Source organism: Procambarus clarkii, chromosome 18, assembly GCF_040958095.1.
Source record: "Procambarus clarkii isolate CNS0578487 chromosome 18, FALCON_Pclarkii_2.0, whole genome shotgun sequence".
NCBI lineage: Eukaryota > Metazoa > Arthropoda > Malacostraca > Decapoda > Cambaridae > Procambarus > Procambarus clarkii.
This window is the reverse complement of record NC_091167.1, coordinates 49,678,574-49,688,245: the sequence shown is the minus strand read 5'-3', so window position 1 is coordinate 49,688,245 and position 9,672 is coordinate 49,678,574.

Sequence of the window (9,672 nt, the reverse complement as noted above, 5' to 3'; positions counted from 1 at the left end):
TATAGCAGCGTTTATTTCCGCGTTGCTATATCCGTTGTTCACCAATACCTGAGTTACTCTTTCAAACTCTCTACTCACGTTGCTCCATTCAGAGCAGTGGGTAAGCGCTCGACGAATATAAGCATTGAGAACACTGGCTTTGTATCTTTGGGGGCACTCACTTCTACCGTTCAGGCATAATCCTATGTTGGTGGGCTTGGTATATACGTTGGTGCTTAAAGAGGTTCCTGTTTTTGTTATTAGTACATCCAAGAATGGCAGACTGTTATTTTCACTATTTTCATGTGTAAATCGGAGTACTGACTCTCTCTCTAGGTCTCTTTTTAGGTCAATTAGTTCATCTGAGTCTTTTACTATTACGAATATGTCATCTACATAACGGCAGTATACAGTTGGTTTTTGTCTGCTACTGAAGACCCTATCTTCGATGGTTCCCATATAAAAATTAGCAAATAAAACTCCTAAGGGGGAGCCCATTGCTACTCCGTCTATTTGTAAATACATGTCTCCTTGTGGACTGATGAAAGGGGCTTCCTTTGTACATGCTTCGAGAAGACTTTTCAAGTGTGGCTCAGGTATGTCTAATTTGGGGGTGCTCTCGTCTCTGTATACTCTGTCCAGTATCATTCCTATGGTTGTGTCGACTGGGACGTTGGTAAATAGGGATTCAACGTCCAGGGAAGCGATGATTCCATCGGGCTGGGTAGATTTGATCAATTCTAGGAAATCTGCTGATGATTGTAGACTAAACTTACTTGGAGTGTATGGAGTTAGGAGTTCATTGAGTTTCTTTGCCAGGTGATAAGTTGGGGTTGGTATTTGGCTGATTATAGGGCGTAGTGGGTTACCTGGTTTATGCGTCTTAACATTGCCGTAGGCATATCCTAAGCCATAGTCGCCTTGAAGTTTATTGAAATGCAAACTACCTTTCTTTGCGTTGATTGCTGTAATTGTTTTGTTTACTTTCCGCTTAAGGTCTTCTACGGGGTTCCTCGTGATTCGTTGAAATTTGGAGTCGTCACTTAGGATGTCGCTAATTTTGTTCATGTATTCATGGGTAGGAATCAATACATATGCTGCTGTTTTGTCGGCTTTTCTTATTGTTACGTCTTTCAGATTTTTTAGTTGTTTCGCTGCTTCTTTGAGTCGTGGGGTTAAGATTGTAGATGAATATGTTCCTCGTTTTTTCCCTGCTTCTGCAAGTAGTTCAGCTTGAAGTGTGTCAGTGGTGATGAATTTTTTGTTGTCTTCTAGCTTATGGATATCGTCCAGAAGCATTTCGATTTCCAGGCGTTTTTGATGCATCTTTGGTTTAGATAAGAATTGACAATTTAGACCAAGATTTAAGAGGTCTCGTTGGTCCTGGGTAAGATCATAAGAAGTCAGGTTAAAGTAGCCATCTTTAGGACGAGGGATTTTTAGCTGTCCACCGTTTAGGGATGTTAACTTACGGAGTGTCCTTGTTTCTACAAGAGTTTTATGTTGTTGTTTCAGGTTAAATAGTTCACTGTTGATGGTTTGCTTGAGTTGGATAGGGATGTCGTACTGGGTCCATTTGTTTAACAGATGCTCCGCCTGCTCTATAAAGGTTTGGAGGGCTTCCTTCTTCTTGTTTAGTTGATGCCGAATGAGCTCTTGCCTATACCTATAGGTAAACTCTGTATTGCGGACTGCTGGGTCATGTGGGTTTATATTGGTGTATACTGGCAACAGGTTTTCTTTCAAACATGTTTCATTGAATATGACCGCATATTCTGTATTTATTATTTTCTCCCTCTAACTATTTTCTTAGCATCAGGGCTTAATTGAAATAGGAGTTCTCCAAAACTCATTTTCGTACTTTTAAGGTGAAGAAAAGAAGTGATTTACTATAGAGTGTATTACACTTATTTGTATAATTTGCACGACGTTTCGAACCTCCATGGTTCATTCTCAAGTGAACAGATCTTACAAAACTAGTTGATTTTATACCCGCATTAGGTCAGGTGATAATACAATGAAGGTGAAAACATGGGGGGATACATAAGGGATAAACATAGGGGCTGCAGAAGGCTTAATGGCCCATACGAGGCATCTCCTATCTAAACACAAAGATTAATCCAGTGTAATTGGCCTGTTATGTTGGACATTGTCTTCTGTGTTGGCATCGATATGTTCTTGTCTTGTCCTTACTCTCATGGTGGGTAGAGTAAATAGTTCCGTGATTTGGGTGTTCATGGTAGGTCGCTCTATTCTTATGTGAATTGCCTCAAGAATTTGTAATCTTCTTGAATCTTGGGTTTTGTCTATTATGCAAGTATTCTTGTTCAACATTTCTCTTGTTAGAGTAATGTCATGGGCTTGTCTCATGTGATTCCTAGGGGCACCAGATTGAAGATGGCATGTCAAACGCCTCGTCAGCTTGGTCGACGTCATACCTATGTACTTACATTGAAGGTTACATCCTTCGTGGGGGCAAGTGTACATGTATACAACGCTTGACTGCTGTAGAGGGTTCTCCGTCGGCTTCGGGCTGTTTTTAATAAGGAGTTCGGAAGTCTTCTTGGTTTTGTAGAATATTATCAGGTTTATGTTTTGGTTAGGAGTAGTGCTTTTTACTCCTTTACGGATTATTTCTTTCATTATTCTTTCCTCTTTTATATGTTCACTGTGCATGGTTGATTTGTAATATAATTTTATTGGGGGTGTTGTGGTTTCTGTTCTAGGTTCTGAATTATACCAACGGTCCAAGTGTCTTCTTATAGCAGCGTTTATTTCCGCGTTTCTATATCCGTTGTTCACCAATACCTGAGTTACTCTTTCAAACTCTCTACTCACGTTGCTCCATTCAGAGCAGTGGGTAAGCGCTCGACGAATATAAGCATTGAGAACACTGGCTTTGTATCTTTGGGGGCACTCACTTCTACCGTTCAGGCATAATCCTATGTTGGTGGGCTTGGTATATACGTTGGTGCTTAAAGAGGTTCCTGTTTTTGTTATTAGTACATCCAAGAATGGCAGACTGTTATTTTCACTATTTTCATGTGTAAATCGGAGTACTGACTCTCTCTCTAGGTGTCTTTTTAGGTCAATTAGTTCATCTGAGTCTTTTACTATTACGAATATGTCATCTACATAACGGCAGTATACAGTTGGTTTTTGTCTGCTACTGAAGACCCTATCTTCGATGGTTCCCATATAAAAATTAACAAATAAAACTCCTAAGGGGGAGCCCATTGCTACTCCGTCTATTTGTAAATACATGTCTCCTTGTGGACTGATGAAAGGGGCTTCCTTTGTACATGCTTCGAGAAGACTTTTCAAGTGTGGCTCAGGTATGTCTAATTTGGGGGTGCTCTCGTCTCTGTATACTCTGTCCAGTATCATTCCTATGGTTGTGTCGACTGGGACGTTGGTAAATAGGGATTCAACGTCCAGGGAAGCGATGATTCCATCGGGCTGGGTAGATTTGATCAATTCTAGGAAATCTGCTGATGATTGTAGACTAAACTTACTTGGAGTGTATGGAGTTAGGAGTTCATTGAGTTTCTTTGCCAGGTGATAAGTTGGGGTTGGTATTTGGCTGATTATAGGGCGTAGTGGGTTACCTGGTTTATGCGTCTTAACATTGCCGTAGGCATATCCTAAGCCATAGTCGCCTTGAAGTTTATTGAAATGCAAACTACCTTTCTTTGCGTTGATTGCTGTAATTGTTTTGTTTACTTTCCGCTTAAGGTCTTCTACGGGGTTCCTCGTGATTCGTTGAAATTTGGAGTCGTCACTTAGGATGTCGCTAATTTTGTTCATGTATTCATGGGTAGGAATCAATACATATGCTGCTGTTTTGTCGGCTTTTCTTATTGTTACGTCTTTCAGATTTTTTAGTTGTTTCGCTGCTTCTTTGAGTCGTGGGGTTAAGATTGTAGATGAATATGTTCCTCGTTTTTTCCCTGCTTCTGCAAGTAGTTCAGCTTGAAGTGTGTCAGTGGTGATGAATTTTTTGTTGTCTTCTAGCTTATGGATATCGTCCAGAAGCATTTCGATTTCCAGGCGTTTTTGATGCATCTTTGGTTTAGATAAGAATTGACAATTTAGACCAAGATTTAAGAGGTCTCGTTGGTCCTGGGTAAGATCATAAGAAGTCAGGTTAAAGTAGCCATCTTTAGGACGAGGGATTTTTAGCTGTCCACCGTTTAGGGATGTTAACTTACGGAGTGTCTTTGTTTCTACAAGAGTTTTATGTTGTTGTTTCAGGTTAAATAGTTCACTGTTGATGGTTTGCTTGAGTTGGATAGGGATGTCGTACTGGGTCCATTTGTTTAACAGATGCTCCGCCTGCTCTATAAAGGTTTGGAGGGCTTCCTTCTTCTTGTTTAGTTGATGCCGAATGAGCTCTTGCCTATACCTATAGGTAAACTCTGTATTGCGGACTGCTGGGTCATGTGGGTTTATATTGGTGTATACTGGCAACAGGTTTTCTTTCAAACATGTTTCATTGAATATGACCGCATATTCTGTATTTATTATTTTCTCCCTCTAACTATTTTCTTAGCATCAGGGCTTAATTGAAATAGGAGTTCTCCAAAACTCATTTTCGTACTTTTAAGGTGAAGAAAAGAAGTGATTTACTATAGAGTGTATTACACTTATTTGTATAATTTGCACGACGTTTCGAACCTCCATGGTTCATTCTCAAGTGAACAGATCTTACAAAACTAATTGATTTTATACCCGCATTAGGTCAGGTGATAATACAATGAAGGTGAAAACATGGGGGGATACATAAGGGATAAACATAGGGGCTGCAGAAGGCTTAATGGCCCATACGAGGCATCTCCTATCTAAACACAAAGATTAATCCTGTGTAATTGGCCTGTTATGTTGGACATTGTCTTCTGTGTTGGCATCGATATGTTCTTGTCTTGTCCTTACTCTCATGGTGGGTAGAGTAAATAGTTCCGTGATTTGGGTGTTCATGGTAGGTCGCTCTATTCTTATGTGAATTGCCTCAAGAATTTGTAATCTTCTTGAATCTTGGGTTTTGTCTATTATGCAAGTATTCTTGTTCAACATTTCTCTTGTTAGAGTAATGTCATGGGCTTGTCTCATGTGATTCCTAGGGGCACCAGATTGAAGATGGCATGTGAAACGCCTCGTCAGCTTGGTCGACGTCATACCTATGTACTTACATTGAAGGTTACATCCTTCGTGGGGGCAAGTGTACATGTATACAACGCTTGACTGCTGTAGAGGGTTCTCCGTCGGCTTCGGGCTGTTTTTAATAAGGAGTTCGGAAGTCTTCTTGGTTTTGTAGAATATTATCAGGTTTATGTTTTGGTTAGGAGTAGTGCTTTTTACTCCTTTACGGATTATTTCTTTCATTATTCTTTCCTCTTTTATATGTTCACTGTGCATGGTTGATTTGTAATATAATTTTATTGGGGGTGTTGTGGTTTCTGTTCTAGGTTCTGAATTATACCAACGGTCCAAGTGTCTTCTTATAGCAGCGTTTATTTCCGCGTTGCTATATCCGTTGTTCACCAATACCTGAGTTACTCTTTCAAACTCTCTACTCACGTTGCTCCATTCAGAGCAGTGGGTAAGCGCTCGGTAAATACAGAATATGCGGTCATATTCAATGAAACATGTTTGAAAGAAAACCTGCTGCCAGTATACACCAATATAAACCCACATGACCCAGCAGTCCGCAATACAGAGTTTACCTATAGGTATAGGCAAGAGCTCTTTCGGCATCAACTAAACAAGAAGAAGGAAGCCCTCCAAACCTTTATAGAGCAGGCGGAGCATCTGTTAAACAAATGGACCCAGTACGACATCCCTATCCAACTCAAGCAAACCATCAACAGTGAACTATTTAACCTGAAACAACAACATAAAACTCTTGTAGAAACAAAGACACTCCGTAAGTTAACATCCCTAAACGGTGGACAGCTAAAAATCCCTCGTCCTAAAGATGGCTACTTTAACCTGACTTCTTATGATCTTACCCAGGACCAACGAGACCTCTTAAATCTTGGTCTAAATTGTCAATTCTTATCTAAACCAAAGATGCATAAAAAACGCCTGGAAATCGAAATGCTTCTGGACGATATCCATAAGCTAGAAGACAACAAAAAATTCATCACCACTGACACACTTCAAGCTGAACTACTTGCAGAAGCAGGGAAAAAACGAGGAACATATTCATCTACAATCTTAACCCCACGACTCAAAGAAGCAGCGAAACAACTAAAAAATCTGAAAGACGTAACAATAAGAAAAGCCGACAAAACAGCAGCATATGTATTGATTCCTACCCATGAATACATGAACAAAATTAGCGACATCCTAAGTGACGACTCCAAATTTCAACGAATCACGAGGAACCCCGTAGAAGACCTTAAGCGGAAAGTAAACAAAACAATTACAGCAATCAACGCAAAGAAAGGTAGTTTGCATTTCAATAAACTTCAAGGCGACTATGGCTTAGGATATGCCTACGGCAATGTTAAGACGCATAAACCAGGTAACCCACTACGCCCTATAATCAGCCAAATACCAACCCCAACTTATCACCTGGCAAAGAAACTCAATGAACTCCTAACTCCATACACTCCAAGTAAGTTTAGTCTACAATCATCAGCAGATTTCCTAGAATTGATCAAATCTACCCAGCCCGATGGAATCATCGCTTCCCTGGACGTTGAATCCCTATTTACCAACGTCCCAGTCGACACAACCATAGGAATGATACTGGACAGAGTATACAGAGACGAGAGCACCCCCAAATTAGACATACCTGAGCCACACTTGAAAAGTCTTCTCGAAGCATGTACAAAGGAAGCCCCTTTCATCAGTCCACAAGGAGACATGTATTTACAAATAGACGGAGTAGCAATGGGCTCCCCCTTAGGAGTTTTATTTGCTAATTTTTATATGGGAACCATCGAAGATAGGGTCTTCAGTAGCAGACAAAAACCAACTGTATACTGCCGTTATGTAGATGACATATTCGTAATAGTAAAAGACTCAGATGAACTAATTGACCTAAAAAGACACCTAGAGAGAGAGTCAGTACTCCGATTTACACATGAAAATAGTGAAAATAACAGTCTGCCATTCTTGGATGTACTAATAACAAAAACAGGAACCTCTTTAAGCACCAACGTATATACCAAGCCCACCAACATAGGATTATGCCTGAACGGTAGAAGTGAGTGCCCCCAAAGATACAAAGCCAGTGTTCTCAATGCTTATATTCGTCGAGCGCTTACCCACTGCTCTGAATGGAGCAACGTGAGTAGAGAGTTTGAAAGAGTAACTCAGGTATTGGTGAACAACGGATATAGCAACGCGGAAATAAACGCTGCTATAAGAAGACACTTGGACCGTTGGTATAATTCAGAACCTAGAACAGAAACCACAACACCCCCAATAAAATTATATTACAAATCAACCATGCACAGTGAACATATAAAAGAGGAAAGAATAATGAAAGAAATAATCCGTAAAGGAGTAAAAAGCACTACTCCTAACCAAAACATAAACCTGATAATATTCTACAAAACCAAGAAGACTTCCGAACTCCTTATTAAAAACAGCCCGAAGCCGACGGAGAACCCTCTACAGCAGTCAAGCGTTGTATACATGTACACTTGCCCCCACGAAGGATGTAACCTTCAATGTAAGTACATAGGTATGACGTCGACCAAGCTGACGAGGCGTTTGACATGCCATCTTCAATCTGGTGCCCCTAGGAATCACATGAGACAAGCCCATGACATTACTCTAACAAGAGAAATGTTGAACAAGAATACTTGCATAATAGACAAAACCCAAGATTCAAGAAGATTACAAATTCTTGAGGCAATTCACATAAGAATAGAGCGACCTACCATGAACACCCAAATCACGGAACTATTTACTCTACCCACCATGAGAGTAAGGACAAGACAAGAACATATCGATGCCAACACAGAAGACAATGTCCAACATAACAGGCCAATTACACTGGATTAATCTTTGTGTTTAGATAGGAGATGCCTCGTATGGGCCATTAAGCCTTCTGCAGCCCCTATGTTTATCCCTTATGTATCCCCCCATGTTTTCACCTTCATTGTATTATCACCTGACCTAATGCGGGTATAAAATCAACTAGTTTTGTAAGATCTGTTCACTTGAGAATGAACCATGGAGGTTCGAAACGTCGTGCAAATTATACAAATAAGTGTAATACACTCTATAGTAAATCACTTCTTTTCTTCACCTTAAACGTACGAAAATGAGTTTTGGAGAACTCCTATTTCAATTAAGCCCTGATGCTAAGAAAATAGTTAGAGGGATAGAAGCCCTAAACCAGAAAATAATAAATACAGAATATGCGGTCATATTCAATGAAACATGTTTGAAAGAAAACCTGCTGCCAGTATACACCAATATATATATATATATATATTATATATATATATATATATATATATATATATATATATATATATATATATATATATATATATATATATATATATATATATGTATATATATATATAGCCAGAAAGCACTTCTCTGCCTACTATGCAAGGCCAGATTTGCCAATTAGGCCAAGTGATTTCCCTAATTTATGGGGGCCTGTCCAAGGAGCTTCACTCAAGTATTAGTACCAGAACATCAATTTGTGGTATGCGTACTTAGCTTTGATACAGTTGCTTTTCAATATTTTCATTATTTGTAATATTTATATGGTGCTGTGTGTATTGTGCATTCCGAGAGTAGCATATGACGAGTGTTGGATAACTTTGGATTACGTGGTGACTGTAGGCCTCAGTCATTCTCTTAATTGGTCATCCCTCCCTCCATATTATTACTCGTGTTTTCCACCTTTTGTCCCTAGGATATTTCTCAATCTCAGACAGATCATCATTTTGGGTACCCTGGTACTTTGGTTTGTCTTCGGGTCAAAGGACCCTATCTTCTGCAATCCGACTGAAGGAGGATAAAGAGGGCCATAGTTCCTCTAGCACGGACTACGTTGCTGAGTTGGGACCTCAGCAGCAGTTCTCGTCACCAGTTGACACTCGCACCCCTACACGTCGGTCAGAGATGATGATATTTACTTAGGTAGGGAATTAGCTTTCTTTTTTCAGAGCACAAAGTTCGCTGATTCTGTAAGCATCATATTTTATTTAGTGGGAAAACCCTTGCTTCTGTCCTATAGAGACTCGGCAAAGGTATGCCTACATTCTTGGACTACCTTATTCACTTTTGAAACAATTAAATGTTTCATTTGTTTTAGAAACTATCAGTTTCATTTATTTAGTAGGATTTTCTTGCCCTTATTCTCTTACATTGAGTACCGGGTACAAGATTTCCTGCGCTTTTCATTGACTAATCATTTACCATACTAAAATTAACTTTAATTATTAAATATAAAATTCCACAGGATAGTTACCAGTTGCCACGTTATCCTGTTACTGACACTTCCATATCACAAGTATTCGTTGTACATTTATTTGCTATTTTTCACCATGTTTCGTCTCCAAGCTTTTCGTAACGATCCAGCAGGTGAAATAGGGACCTTAAGTCGTGCCAAGAGGACCAAATTACAAACTCTTGCACACGCGTATCAACTAGATGTTCCCCCTGGAGCCAACAAAAATAAATTGCACAATTTAATATTGGATCACATCTTAGATG